This window comes from Saimiri boliviensis, chromosome 19 (assembly GCF_048565385.1).
Source record: "Saimiri boliviensis isolate mSaiBol1 chromosome 19, mSaiBol1.pri, whole genome shotgun sequence".
Lineage (NCBI taxonomy): Eukaryota > Metazoa > Chordata > Mammalia > Primates > Cebidae > Saimiri > Saimiri boliviensis.
Window position 1 is genome coordinate 28,179,657 of NC_133467.1, and position 15,561 is coordinate 28,195,217.

General features: G+C 34.9%; 1 long non-coding RNA gene across 1 annotated transcript in view; it reads left to right on the top strand.

Annotated features, from left to right (window-relative positions):
- The window catches only part of LOC141582255 (uncharacterized), a 154,302-nt gene that overhangs the window by 69,362 nt on the left and 69,379 nt on the right, over positions 1–15,561 (top strand). The window lies entirely within an intron of this gene.

Here is a 15,561-nt window from a genome sequence, read left to right on the forward strand (position 1 = left end):
TCTCTCGACCTCGTGATCCACCCGCCTCAGCCTCCCAAAGTGCTGGGATTACAGGCTTGAGCCACCGCGCCCGGCTCCTATTCTGTTCTTAAGACACCAAAGATACCAAGAATCAAGAGAGACAGAAAGGCATTCTGGCCCCAGTAACACTGTAATTGAGGCCTTAGAGTCCTGGAAAGACACAGAGTTCGGGAGAAACTGCAAGAAATTTTGTTTCTGAAAAACAGTAAGTGTGGTGCAGAATTACAGCATGCTAAATCCGAAAACCTAAGGAGGCCACATTATTAAAAGCAATATCCTGTGGTAGTTAAAATAATAGATCCTGGAGCCAGACCCCTTGGGTTTGGGTCCTGGCTCCCACACTTAACAGCTATTGATTTCGAGCAAGTTATTTCCATGTTACACCCATTTCCTCATTTCTAAAATGGCGGTAATAGTTCCTACTTTATAGGGTTGTTGAATTTAATGAGTTAATATAAATAAAGCACTTAGAGTTGAGTCTGCATATAGTGAATTCAGTATACACACTGTATTGTGAAGAGTCTTGCAGAGCAAGCTAAATCAATGTAGAATGTATTCTATAATAATATAATTGACCTGATAATGTCTGTGCTTGGTCTCTGTTGGACAGTGATGTAGAGGATGAATTTCATAGAAAAGAAGGCAGAGAATCTCGCTGGCTAAAATTAAAAATTTTAAAAATATTGAGTTTAGGATGTTTAAGGTTGTAGAGATTTAATTTTCCAGCAGTCAGTGGAAAATCTATGTCTAGTAGCTAAGGAAAGAAATCTAGACTAAGAGTGGTGATATACCTTTGGAGACATGGAAGTAGCCGAGTAAATGGAGAATAAATGTGAAAGCATGAGGTACAATGATACTTAAAGAAAAAAGAAGCTCAAAGACAATTAGTATGGTACAAGGTGAACCACAAGCAAATTATGCAATAAAATTTAGGGAAAGAGACATTTTCACAAATAAAAGATGATCAACACCGCTAAGTACTAAGAAAAGATCCAATAGGATAAAGACTTAAAATGTTTTTTAATTAAAAGTGAAGTGGTTATCTTTGAACCCAATTTCAGTGAAAGCAGTGCAGAAGTGCAAAAGATCAAATTTAAAAGAGAGTTAAGGGATGATGGAGAAAGGCAGGTGCAATGCTTGTGAAAGAAGGAGGGAATCAAAATTCAGAGTGTAGAGATCCCTTAACATCTGAGCTAGAGAAAAACAGAAGGAAAATGAAAATATAGAAGCTCTTAAAAAGTTGAACTATTACATTATTAAAAACCAACAAAATGAAATTTTTAATAGGAGTAGTTACTAAGTTCTGCATTTTAAAAAAAGGGTAAATTTATAGGAACAACCTGGTTGAAAAATAATTAGACATAGATTCAATGTGAAACTCTGCTTTTATATAATTACAAACTCAGTGTGTGATGAAATCATGAGAAAAATATTTCAGTTACTATGTCAATGGAACTCCTAGTTTATTGAATCCATCCAATATTATGATGGATTCATTATATTTTGATGAGATTACATCACACCACCTGAGTGTCTTGGTCTCCTTTGGGTACCAAGGGTAAAAATGATAAACCTCAGCTCCCATGATAAAGGCTAACGTTTGGGCAAAATATGACTATTGATAGATTTTAGAAAATTTTTTCTGGGGAAGGGAACATTTTGAGAGTGATGCCCCTGGAAGTGGATGCTATTATTTGAAGAGTTGTATTGCTTTCATACATCCTCTTTTCTCACCTAGTATTATCAAGAAGGTATTGCTTTAAAAGGCTGAGACACATATTTGTTAAATAAATAAATGGAACTGTGATCATGTGATGTTGAACTCTTGTCTGCTATGGCGCTGCTCCTAATTACTCTCTTCTGAGAAAAAAGAGACAGTCTGTTATCTGCAAGTGAGTGGAGTCCCCTGACCCAAGGGTAAAAGTGAGACTGTCAACTCAACAAATGAAATAAGTGAGTGGTTTCTCTGTATAGGCATTATGCTCGGTGTTGGGTGTGATTGTAAGGTGGTATATTTCAAGCATTATAAAGATGAAGTTTTGGGCCTGGCTCGGTGGCTCACAGCTGTAATCCCAGCACTTTGGGAGGCTAAGGCAGGCAGATCAAGAGATCGAGACCATCCTGGCCAATATGGTGAAACTCCATCTCTACTAAAAGTATAAAAGTTAGCTGGGCATGGTGGTGCGCGCCTGTAGTCCCAGCTTCTTGGGAGCCTGAGGCAGGAGAATCTCTTGAATCCAGGAAGCAGAGGTTGCAGTGAGTTGAGATCATGCCACTGCACACCAGCCTGGTGGCAGAGCGAGACCTTGTCAAAAAAAAAAAAAAAGATGAAGCTTTACAAAATTATATTAATAATTGAGCTGTCCAGTTTAAAAAGTGGTGTGATCTGTATCACTGGAGACATTCTAAGGGAGGTTGTATGAGCATTTTTCAGGCATGTTTGAGAAATCTTTTGTTAGAAAATAAAATACACCACATAGCATCTAAATTAATTCAGGGACTCTAAGACTTCAGTGCTACAATTGGGCGACACGCACGAGCAGAGCCCCTCTGCGTTCCTAACGGACTTCCCACTCCTGTGCACCTTTCTCCCTCTTATCATATCAGAACCTGAGCTACTGCTGGCCCTACCCAGTTTTTTGTGGTTAACCAGAAGTCACATTGTCTGACCACCAATTCCTTCTTTATTCTCTGCAATCTTTCTCTCAATGAAATATTCACATTTTAGCTCGCTTTACTCAACTTATATAAAGTCTAGCATCTCTGTGCAGTGTTGGAAGTTTAAGATGAGGAAGAAGTTACCTGGTACAGAACTGTTAGCTCATTCATTCATTTATTCAACACATTGGTACCAGTCACCCATGGTGGCACAGCCACTCTACCAGTGCTTGAAGAGTTCAGTAAACAATTTCCATTTACTTCGTTCAATTTCCTCTGCACTGGTATGCATACGTAGTTAGCTTTACTTCCGCTTACTTCAAACTTTTGTTTCATGTCTTCTAGATCATTGCTATAGCAATACAAACCTTTTATTTTGACTTAAAAATAAAACAAAATCTTTTGCTATTTCATGACAGCATGGCTTGGTTGTTATTAAATATGCAGGTATGTATGTAGGTATGTAGGTATTTATTTTCTTAAGAGGAAAATTTGAGGCTTGGTTTTGATTTTATAAAGACTGCTTCTGGGATACTTGGCTTTCTCTTTTAATGCGGGTTTCAGGTAAACCCCCAGATCCTCAGAAGCCCACTTGTACCTACAGAATACCTTTCAGCTATATACTCAATAAATATTCAAGTAGGACTAGACACTCCTAATTTTTGTGGAAACAGCAGTGAACAAAGCATAGCCCCTTCCCTCATGGAGCTTTTCTTCTAGTAAAGTTCTCTTTATGGAAAAAGCCTTAAGGTCATCTCCAAATTTTAAAGGATGAAAAATACAAAATATATGTATGTATATCTCTACTTACATATATACACACTATATCTCTGTTTATATTTATCTATATTTATCTATCGATCTATCCATGGGTCTCTCTATAGAAAGAATCAGAGTACATGAAGTCATTAAGTACATATTATGTAAATATCAGAAGTGAAGACTTTGGGTAATAGAAGAGACAACTTGCTACTATAGAAAACATTTTCTAACTGGTAAAGTACATTTGTTTTTCCCTGACCTAAATTAAAAACTTTAGACCTTCCTATCTAGATGTTCTTGAAGCAAGACATGGAGAGAAGAAATAGCCCATCCCCAAGAGGAGCCCCAAATTAGCTCCTTAGTTCTGCCTTCATGAAAGAAAGGACGTGCAGGACAGAATGTCTAACCTGGGTCAGGCCTACTGAGATCTGTGGTAGGAAGCTCAGCTGGAGTTCTTAACCTGGGCAAAGAGATTCTTGGAAAGAATTCACAAATGGGAAAAAATTACATCTTCATTTTTACTCACTGCTAACTAGAATTTAGCATTTTCTACCATTATGAATGTAGGAAAGAAATCACAGCTTATGGCTGTCATCACTAGAAATAATAGACATTTTCATACCACATTACAGTTGCTGCAGCTGTCTAGGAATAACATTTGTGCTCGTCACTGCTTTGAGATTATGGTGGTTATTAGCCCCACCACTAGATCTTATTTAATATGTTAATAAAGGCACATATGGTCCTACATCACAATTTTTTCATAACTTGCTAACTACTTCAATATAATTAGTTTTCTTTGCAATTTATGAATTTTATGTCTTGCATTTCAAAGCACTACATAGCAAAGGACTCTCTAGGCTTCCTTAGCCTGTCAAAGGAGTATGTGGTATTAAAAAAATTAAGATGCCTGGGCTGCAGAGAAGATGATCCTAGTAGAAACACCAGGACTAAAGAATCTCCTCAGCTCTGTGCAGCCATATTAACTCCTCATGTTTTTAAAAAGGAGCTAGGATAGGGATGAGTGGACATGGAGGGATGAAAGGAAGGGATTAATTTCCCTCCTGCAGAGTTGAGACAGAGGGAAAGAACTTCTTTCTCTTAGAGTTTGAATTATATAGCTATAGAATAAAGGAATACTGAAGGTGGCCGGGCACAGTGGCTCAAGCCTGTAATCCCAGCACTTTGGGAGGCTGAGCTGGGTGGATCACAAGGTCAAGAGATCGAGACCATCCTGTTCAACACGGTGAAACCCCGTCTCTACTAAAAATACAAAAAATTAGCTGGGCATGGTGGTGCGCGCCTATAATCCCAGCTACTCAGAAGGCTGAGGCAGGAGAATTGCCTGAACCCAGGAGGCGGAGGTTGCGGTGAGCCGAGATTGCACCATTGCACTCCAGCCTGGGTAACAAGAGTGAAACTCTGTCTCAAAAAATAAAAAAGAAAAAAGAATACTGAAGGCGAACAGGCAGGGATATTGATGCCCAATTTCAATTTCATTTGGGGAGGGGTAGAGTCAATGCCTCGGCAGGGTATAATAGAAATGGAAAAGCCACCCTCTCTCTCTGCCATTTGGCATGTATACTTAAACTCCTTTCTCTAAACACATATTTATTCTTAAAAGTATCCAAATTTAGAAAGGCAAGGTGAGACAAAACTAAACACGTGGTTCTACTACACGCCTGAGGAAAACAGATTACTTGCTCGAGATTTAATGCTGAAGTACAATAGGCGGTTGATCAAGATAACAGGTGAGATTACGCAGTGAGGATGAGTGGAGACCCAAAGGTAGCGCATGGTGAAAAGAATGTGGATCTCACCACAGTCCACTTTCACTGTAGCATTTTAAAGGGGGAAGGAAAAACAGAAAAGGGAGGCATATAACCCAAATCATCTCTTGACCAAATGTGTCAAGTATGTTCGATTCATTTTGAAGCTCACAGCCTGTCAGACAGAACCATGCTGCCCTATTAGCTTTGTTTTCATAAGTTTTCCTTATTAGAAAAATGGGAAGAGTGGAACAAATGGTTTCTAAGGTTGCTTTTAGTGCTCACTTTTCTATGTTTAGAGCTTGTAAATTCTTTAAGAGGCAGATACAGTGCCCTGTAACTCCTGTTTTCCAGCTGCTCCCTTATCCCCTACCCATAGTATAATGTCCTAAACACATTTCTCAGGTTGGTACTGATTTCGGGAAGCAGAACCATTGACTATAATAGATAACATGCATCAAACTACTGTGTGCCTGGAACCGTGCTAAATCACTTTCACCCATACCTCATTTAATCATCCCATAACATCACTAATGGGGAGATGGGTTCATTTTGAAAATGAACAACTAGATTCAAAAACACAGCACTCTTAAAAGTATAGCCAGATTTTAAACGCAGGTCAGCATGACAGCAGAGCCTATCTGTTTCATTATGTCAGTGAAGGGTGAAAGGTGGAAGTATGAAAGGTGACCATCACCGAGACCAGCACAAGAGTGAATTCTTTGTGTCTTGTAGACAGATGACTGCAACTTCAGCAAGAGCCAGGACCAGCTAGAAGTAGCTATTGTTTGAACCATCTAGATAATCATCTAATCCTCTGTGTAGACTAGTACTAGCTTAAGGTGACATTTTCAATGACTCTTCTACACCCAGAAAGGCACCTGTTGTTCCAGGGTGGAAAATAATTTTGCCCAATAGATTATAGAGGCCCTGAGAATGAGAAGCTGGTTGCTAAGAATAACCAGTTATCTTGAAAAACTGCTAGCATAAAGTAGATCTCTATTTATATGACAGCATGAATAAAATAGGCTATTTTGCATTTATATAGTGCCTTTCCTCTCATAAGAGCCAAGGGGCTTCACTAATACAGCCTTGCAATGAAACACAGTCACCTCTGGGAGACCACCAGGCAGAAAACTACAGCTGTGCAGGCTGTAACGACAGTGGGGGAGGCATGCATGAAGCTGAGGACATCAGATGCCTATTCTAAATTGCATTAAATTGAACGCTTTGATAACAATATATGCTTTCGGCACCACAATATAGACACACCCTCATCAGTTCTTGAATTTGCTGACAGGAAGGAGAGAAGTAGGTACAAATGTTCTGTTTTGTAGATTGTGAAGTAAAGCAATTGTTTGAAACGTTGCAACTGAAATTTAAGTACAAATGGTATAATATCATTTCTGAAATTACAGCTCCTAATCTGTATAAGTAGCTCTAAATCTATGCTTACATGTCTGTATGTGTGTGTGCATGTGTGTGTATTTATGTGGTTGAGATTGATTTCTTCACTTGACATTCTGTATTTCTGCATATTATAGAAATAATTTAATGGCACATACTATATTACACTTTCTATATCATAATCCCCTAGTTCACTTAACCCTTCCCTTTATGTTGTTTCTTTTCTTCCTTTATAAATAGTGTAATATCTTTGTGTATAAAGCTTTGTCTGTATTTATTTCATTTTATTTTCCTGGAAATAGAATGACTGCATGAAATGGGATGAGCATTTTTAAGGCTATCAATACACTTTGCCAGATTGATAAATTAATTTTCTGACACTTGCACAAATTTATATTCTCAGAAGTATCGTACATGCCTTTGTCCATAAGCGCTGTGTATTATCATTTAAAGATTGTTTTCAAATTTGATAAAAATATATATTCATTCCAAAATTGTGTGATTTTTCAAATAATTTATTAGCCATTTGTTTCATCTTAGGAAATTGTCCATTTTTGTATTAAAATATGGTGATCTTGTACTGATTCAAAATAGCTTTTTCATATACTAAGAATATTAACTCCTTTTCACTTTTATTAGAAGTATAGCTTCATGTTTTTAGAGAACTATCTTTGGAATCATTCAACCTTGACTTCCAGGCTCAGATCTGCAATTTATAAACTGTGAGATCATGGATAAGTTACTTTATTTTCCAAGCTTCTATTTCCTAAATTACAAAGTGGGGATAATCAGAGGTAGGTTTGCCGTAAATATAATAAAGGACTCTAGAATTGGACTTGCATGGTTATACTTTTTTAAAAAAAATTTGCAAAAGTAAGGCATTTTAACCACACTCAGTTAAGACAGCTCTCTTTCCGTTGCAATTTCCCCTTTATCACTCTTCTCCTCCACCACATATTCCTTCAATAACATTTCCTCTTCTGGCGGGTAGCATTGTGTTAGCTGCAGGCACTTGGGGTTTCAGCTAAGAAGAAATTGAGTTGGTGATACATTTAATCTGGGTTTAGTGAAATACTTTTATATGCCTCACCACCACCTTCATGTATAGCTAGTCCTGCTGGTGGAGGAATGGTTTCTATTGTGCCAAACTGCTGGTATTCTGACACGAAGATGGGTGGGTAGAGTTTCTAACACACTGTATTTTCCCTGATGCTCAGCACTGAAAGTGTGTGATTAGTGGGGGAGCATCAAGTCTTTAAATGTAGATAGCCAGAAATTAGCCTGTGGGAAATTCTCCAGTATCTTGCACATCATAAATGAAAGAAACCTGATAGAGGTTTTCCCAAAATTGACAATAGTTCTAAAAATTTACATAACGTTATTAATAATTTGAGAATCTGAAACTTCTTTAAGTTATCTATATTAAAAAATATAGTTGCGGCTTTTATGAGGAAGTAATCAGAGTACGTAGCCAAAATATGTACAGGGAAAAGTATCATAAAAGTGTCAAACAATTATTTAATTTAAAAATGTTTTTCTAGATTTTATAATATTTGTGCAATCTATCAGCTTTTGAAAGCTTGTGTTTTTTGAAGTTTGTGATTTTTCTCATCCTCAGTTAAAATTCATTTTCATAACTCATTTTGTATTCATAACAATGTGCTGTTTTTCTTAAAGAGAGACTCAATTGTGATAACTTATGCCCTTCAAAAATCTGGATATATGTAGGCCTACATATATACATATATTGAATAAGGTAAAGATGAAACTTACATTTTGCCATATAGCTAATAAATTTTTGCCACCCTGTTTATTGACTATCACTCCTTTTCATTAATTTACAATGCTTAATTTATTATTTGTTGACTAGCTTATACATCAGAAGCTGTTCTTGGCCTATTTTGGTTTTTGAGTTTTTTGTATTTTTGGTGCCAGGAGCACCAGGCTTTTATAACAATATATTAAGAATATGCTTTCCCTTGCTGGGCTTGGTGGCACACACCTATGGTCCCAGCTGCTTGGGAGGCTGAGGCAGGAGAATTGCTTGAATCTGAGAGATGGATGTTGCAGTGAGTCAATTGCACACTACACTCCAGCTTAGGTGACAGAGTGAGAGCTCATCTCAAAAAAAAAAAAAAAAAAAGGAAAAACAAAAATAATATGTTTTTCTATCTCTGAGGATAATCCTTCCCATTCATGATAACTTTGATTTTTATGAAAATGTTGATTGTCTCTTGCTTGTATTCCTAATTGATTCTGATATCATTTTGTTTTTTTCTTTCAGTTTCCTTCAAAATACCCATTGATGTTTCAATGTGTATTACACGAAACTTTAAAAATGTTTAGTTTAGATTGATGTGTTTACAATATTATCTCTTCATCCAGGAACATAATATTGCTCCATAATCCAAGAGTTTCTTTTTATAGTGCTCAGTATTATTTTGCAGTTTCTTCAAAATATGTTTCTTAAACTTAAATTTTTTTTTTTTCTAGAAAGATTTGAATTACCTCAGTGTTAATTCAGCAAGACCTGGTTGGGTAGTTGCTGGTTTATTGGAGATTTGTCATTTTCTAGAGCATATTAGGATCCAAAAATGACTTTTTAGGTTTAAAAATATCTTTCTAGTTATTCAGATTAAGCCTGCTTCTTTTCATTAATTCATTTTTTGCAGTACTTTTAGTATTAGTTGTAATGCATTTAACTGTGAGATTGAGAATCTCAAAAACAATTCCGGCTTTATGATCTTTCTCAAAGACCTTTCAGAACATCTAAGTTTTATAACTTAGATGAGATAATATCCTGCCTGCTTTGAACCTTTTGTGTCTTTTAAACAAACTTGTGATTAATTTAGAAAATATAGGTATTAATGAGAAAGGAAAAACAAACACATGCTAAGTCTCCATGCAATCAGTGGTCGTGTTGATGGCTACAAGACTGATTTGTTCACTGGCTATGTTCATTGGTCATTCTAATGATAGCATCAGATTCTCATTCATGTTTCCATGATTGCAATATTTGGGCTATCAATACTGTGGCTCTGTCTTATCAATCAGAATGACATAATTAATAGGTAAATTATTGAAATTTTCCAAAGAAAACGAGTAAATTGTTGGCATTTGGAATACTTTACAACTCATCTAAAATGTTATGTACCTGTTATTTTCATATTTCAATATTATTATATTGATTAAAATTTTTTTATCTATTAATTTCTATTCCTGGGAAAATGTTAAGACAAGGTAATGGACAAACCAATTAATCACTATCTAAAATTAAATAGACAATGTAAAATGAGAAACTAACAAAAATTTTTAAGTGTGTCTGTTTTGGGAAGCCACAAAACATGAAAACTGTTTAATGAAACCATGTTATACTCTCAGGGCCATAGTTACTTCACCTAAAAATGTTGATAATAAGTGAGATTATTGAGTCTTCTCTCAGAGAACTGCTTGATTTTTTTTTTTTTTTTTTTGAGAAGTAGGTTTATGAGATTGCTTAAATTCTATGGTGAACTGATAGCTGATTTTATACAAAGGAAATGTTGTGGATCTAATCTCTTACATCATAGTTAGGCTTTTGGTTGTTTTGGATGATATATATGTATTCATTACCTGAATAGGCATAATGGGCCATATATACACATTAAGGTGGATAGCTATCACTAGTGAATATGCAAATAATTAATATCAATGGGTTATGTTAACCTAGAATGACATATCAATTGATTTTTTATTACAATTATTCCTGCATTTAATGGGATTTAATAGTTCAATCAATAATCTCAATGACCATCTTCATTAGGTGTGCAAATGATACTATACAAGTTAGTAGAGTGAGTATTAAAATTCAGTACAACTAGAGCACACTTCAAAGCTATAAAAAATACGGAATATTTAATAAGAGAAAATGCACTTATGGAAAGACAAGGTATATAAAAGAATATAGAAAATTACATTTCTCAGATTAGGCATATCTGGGAGTCAGCACTTAGTATGGATCACAAAATAAATATGAAACAAATCTCACCTATCTTAAAGCATAAAGTCTCCTCAATTCGTAGTACAGAAACAAGTTTTAATGTAAAATAAATTAAGCACAGTTTTGCATTCTATAAAAACAAACATTATAAATTAATTCAACTGTTCTCGTGTCTGCTTCTACACTTCTGAACACTTACAATAGTTTATCTGATATGAGCTATTTTAAGCAAACACAAAAGTACAGACAATTACATAATGAATACCTTCATATTTACTATTCAGTTTAAGAAATAAATTTTTTAAAATTAAAATGTTTTCCGCATGGGGTCAGTTATTTGCATTTCTTTTATGCACTATTGTCTCTTGTAAAACTAGAAACTCTCAAGCCAGGGAATAAGTTAATCAAGTCACAGCACTTTAACAAAAACTCTACTCTATGCATATGTTATGTGTGATAATAATAATTATTACAAAATCTCAGAGTGTCATACCCAGGCTTTCTCTCTCTCTGTTACTTATGCAAAAGTCAATGATGTCTCCAAATATAATTTTAATAAGACATAGAAGACATATGAGTAAAAGCTACAGAAATTTAAGTTTTACAGTCTAGAAGAAAATCAGAGGGACCATCTATAAATAGACTACAATATAATAGTAATAAAAAACATAAGTAATATGCAATGGTAAAAAGAATGAAAGTTATTTTAATAAGTAGAGATAACTAACAGTTATCTGAGAGGCATTTGGTTATAATACTACCAAAGTATTAAGTCTTAGGGATTATGTTAAGTGCTTTTATGTGGACTATCTTAATGAATATTCACAATAACCCCAGGAAAAATGTTTTATTACAGCCATTTCACAAATGAGAACACTGAGGCTGGAAAGAAAGGTTAAATTGTCGAAGACCAAACATTACAAGGAAGAGGGCTAGAATTTTATCCCAGACAATTTGCCTCCACTCCTAATTAGTCAAAACATCTCATAAATTATTAGGAACTTTGATCACACACATGCAGCATTTATGTTTACATGTGAATGTGTGTTATAATTAATAAAATGTGCCTTTATACATATTACTAAGCAATTCAATGCTTTTTCAGTTGCTTCCGTCTTTTTACTGTTCCTTTGTCATTTCTCTGTTTACATTACTAGATTTTTTTTGATTATACAACATGGGTTACTTCCATGCTTCCCCCAAAAGAAAATTGAGTCAATAAGGTATATTAGTTTATACTGTCACAAAAGTAAGCATTATTCAAATAAGTTATTTTATAAGAGTAAAGAACATTAAATAATGAATCAACAGGGACAGGAAAGAGGAGATGGTTTACATTTTGAATCGAGTTCTGTTATCAAAGATGAGGCCACCACTTATATTGGATCACTCAGAGATTGACATATATGAGTAAGAAGAACCAACCAAAGCAGTTGAAGAACTAGGAGTGGACTGTGGTTGAAAGATAATAATATAGAATTTGAGGACCACTGAAGAGATAATTTAGATATTATGGTGGAATCAAAGAGCAAAGATGAGTGGTCAGACCTGCATCCAGAGAGAAGCAATAAAGATAGAATAGTGTACATTAGACAACCCCAATGTAGTTGACAGCCAAGAAAAAATAAAGTGTAGAAAACTGGAGCCTCTCTACAGCCAGTATTATACTCAAGCTTCTGTAAAACAAAGAGAGTATTGGGCTACCCCTGGTAATACCCTGGCCCCCATTATCTTAAAGTCCAAATCTGCCCCAGCACCAAGCTAGCTTTTTCAGACTCAGTTTACTAGCCTGGCCCCCATGGCCTTAGGCTCCAGGCTCATTCAAGCACCAGAACAACCCACATAGCCCCAGGCTTTAAGCCAGCTCCTAGGGACACAGGACCCAGGTACACATCTGTATGGTGCTCCAGTGTCACCCTAGGGCTAGGCAAGCTCCTGCAGACTCAAACTTGAGGCTCACCCCAGTGCCAGATCAGAACCTGTAAACCCAGGCTTCAGCCTGGCCCCCATGTACAAACTCACCTTCTGATTCAGTCTGACCTGAGAATTCTAGTGGTAAGCCTGCCCACGGACCCTGTCAGATGGCCCACTCAGAATCTCTGGCCAGGCTGACTGTTGTGGAGCTATTCCTGTCAAAATTAGTCTATAAAGACTGGAATTGGTACCTACTTCTTCAAATCCAGAGACACCAACCTACAGTATTAGGCTCACAAAGAATCTGGGAAACATGACACCACAAAGAAACAAAATACCAGTATCTGACTTTTAAAAATGGAGATGTACAATCTGCCTGACAAAGAATTCAAAATAATCATCTTGGAGAAGCTCAGTGAGCTACAAGAGAACAATTATAAATGAAACAAAATTAGGAAAACAATATATGGGCTAATAGAAATTTCAAGAAAGTGAGAGAAATCATAAAAAATAAATAAATCTTGGAACCAAAAAATACATATTAAGTAAAAAATTTTATAGAGAGCTCCAACAGCAGACATGATCAAGCTAATGAAAGAATCAAAAGCTTAAAGATTATTTAAAATTATAGTCGGGGGCAAAAAAATGAAAGTGAAAAAAAGTGAAGAAATCTCTAAGACTTATGGGACACCATCATATGAATCAATATGTCAATTATGTAAGTCTCAGAAGAAGCAGGGAAAGAAAAAGAAAAAATATTTAAAGAAATAATGACAAACATCTTCCCAAATCTGAAGAGACAAATGAACATGTAGACCCACGAACATCAAGGGACCCCAAATAGATTAAAGAGATTTTTACCAAGACACATTACAATCAAATTTTCACAAGTGAAAGTAAACTTTAATTTTTTTGAAAGCAGCAAGAGTAAAGTAATTAGTCACATAGAGAAAATCTCCATAAAACTTTCAGAAAATATTATAGCAGATACTTTCTGTATTTTGGAAATCAATCCCTTATTAAATGTATGGTTTGAAAATATTTTCTCCCATTCTGAGTTATCTTTACTCTCTTTTATCTTTTCTTTTTCCTTTTTTTTTTCTGAAAACTTTTTAGTTTGATGTAATCCTAAACATATGTTCTATCCTGGACAATGTTTTATGCACACTTGGAAGAACGTGTCTTCTGCTGTTAGATGGATGGGATGTTCTTTGTGTTTATCTTAAGTTTATTTGATCTATACGGTTGTTTAAGTTCTCTTGTTTTTGTTGATTTTCTATCTAAGTGATACATCTACTGTTGAAAATTACATATAATATGTATAACCAATCTAATGTGTTAATAAATATAAAAGATGTAAATTGTGAAGCCAGTAACATGAAATGTGAGGGGAAGGAGAATTAAAGTATCAAATTCTTATATGTGTTTCAAGTTAAGCTGTTATCAAATTAAAATAGACTGTTAACAACTAGAAGAATTTTTATGTAGGTCCCATGGCAACCACAAATAACAAAAAATCTGTAGTAGGTACACTAAAGATAAAAAGAAAGGAATGAAAATATACTGTTATAAAAATCAAGTCACAAAAGAAGACAGCAATAATGGAAGACAGTATGCTAAGAAAGGGTAGGATAATATATTCAAAATGTTAAAAATATCTGCCAGCCAGAAAGGCTGTATTTGATAAACTTAACAATTCAATTACAGTAAAATAAATAACCTATTTAAAATGGGCAAAGGACTTGGAAAGACATTTTTTTAAAAAGAAGACATATAAATAGTTGAGAGACATATAAAAAATGATCGACCTTACTAATCATCAGGAAAATGCAAATCAAAACCCCAATGAGATGTGACTTCATACCTGTTAGAATGACTACTGTCAAAAAGGCAAAAATTAACAAGTATTGGTAAGGATATAGAGAAATTGGAACACTGAAATTAGTCTAGTCATGATAAAAAACAATAAAATAAAAATATTTTTAAACAAAAAATTAAAAATAGATCTACCATATGACTTAACAATTCTATTTCTGGGTATATATCCAAATGCATTGAAATCAGAATTTCAAACAGGTATCTGTACCCCCACGTTCATTGCAGCATTATCACAATAGCCAAAATATGAAATCAACCTAAGAGCCCATTGAAGAATGAATAAATAAAATGTAAGATTTCCTATATGTCCATATGAAATATTAAACTTTTAAAAAGGAATTTCATTTTATTTGCAAAAACGTGGTGAACCTGAAGGATATAATGCTAAGTTTAATAAGCCGGGCACCAAAAGACAAATACTGCATGGTTTTCCTTATACGTGGAATGTAAAAAAGTCAATTCATAGAAATAGAGAGTAAAATGGTCATTACTATGGGCTAGAAGGTAGTGGGTTAAATAAGTAGATATTAGTCAAAGGGGACACAAACTTTTGGATATTCAGGATGAATAAGCTCTGGAGATCTGATACACAGCATGGGGACTATACTTAATAATACTGTGTTCTATACTTGAAATTTGCTAAAAGACTACGTCTTAAATGTTCTCACCACAAAAAATAAAAAGGAAACTGTAAGGTGATGGATATGTTAATTAGCTTGTTAGGGATAATCATTTTATAGCGTGTGTGTGTGTGTGTGTACTATGTATGTATTTGTGTGTATATTTACTATGTATGTATTTGTGTGTGTGTGTGTGTGTGTGTGTGACTTCATACCTGTTAGAATGACTACTATCAAGAAGACAATTGACAAGTATTGGCAAGGATGTAGAGAAATTGGAACCCTTGCACACTATATATACGTATATATGTATATATATATACACACATACATATAAATTTGTATAAAAATATATAAATTTCCATTTGTCAATTATACCTTAATGAAGTTGGAAAAAAAGACAAGGGAGTATTGTGTAATTGTTATGCTTGCCATCACTACTCCCCAAACTTCCTGCTTGACTTTTGTTCTTAAGGGTACTATGAGTAGCTTCTGACTGTGGGGATCTCAGGAAATCTCTGGCAGGTTTCAAAAACCTGTGAAAATTGTAATC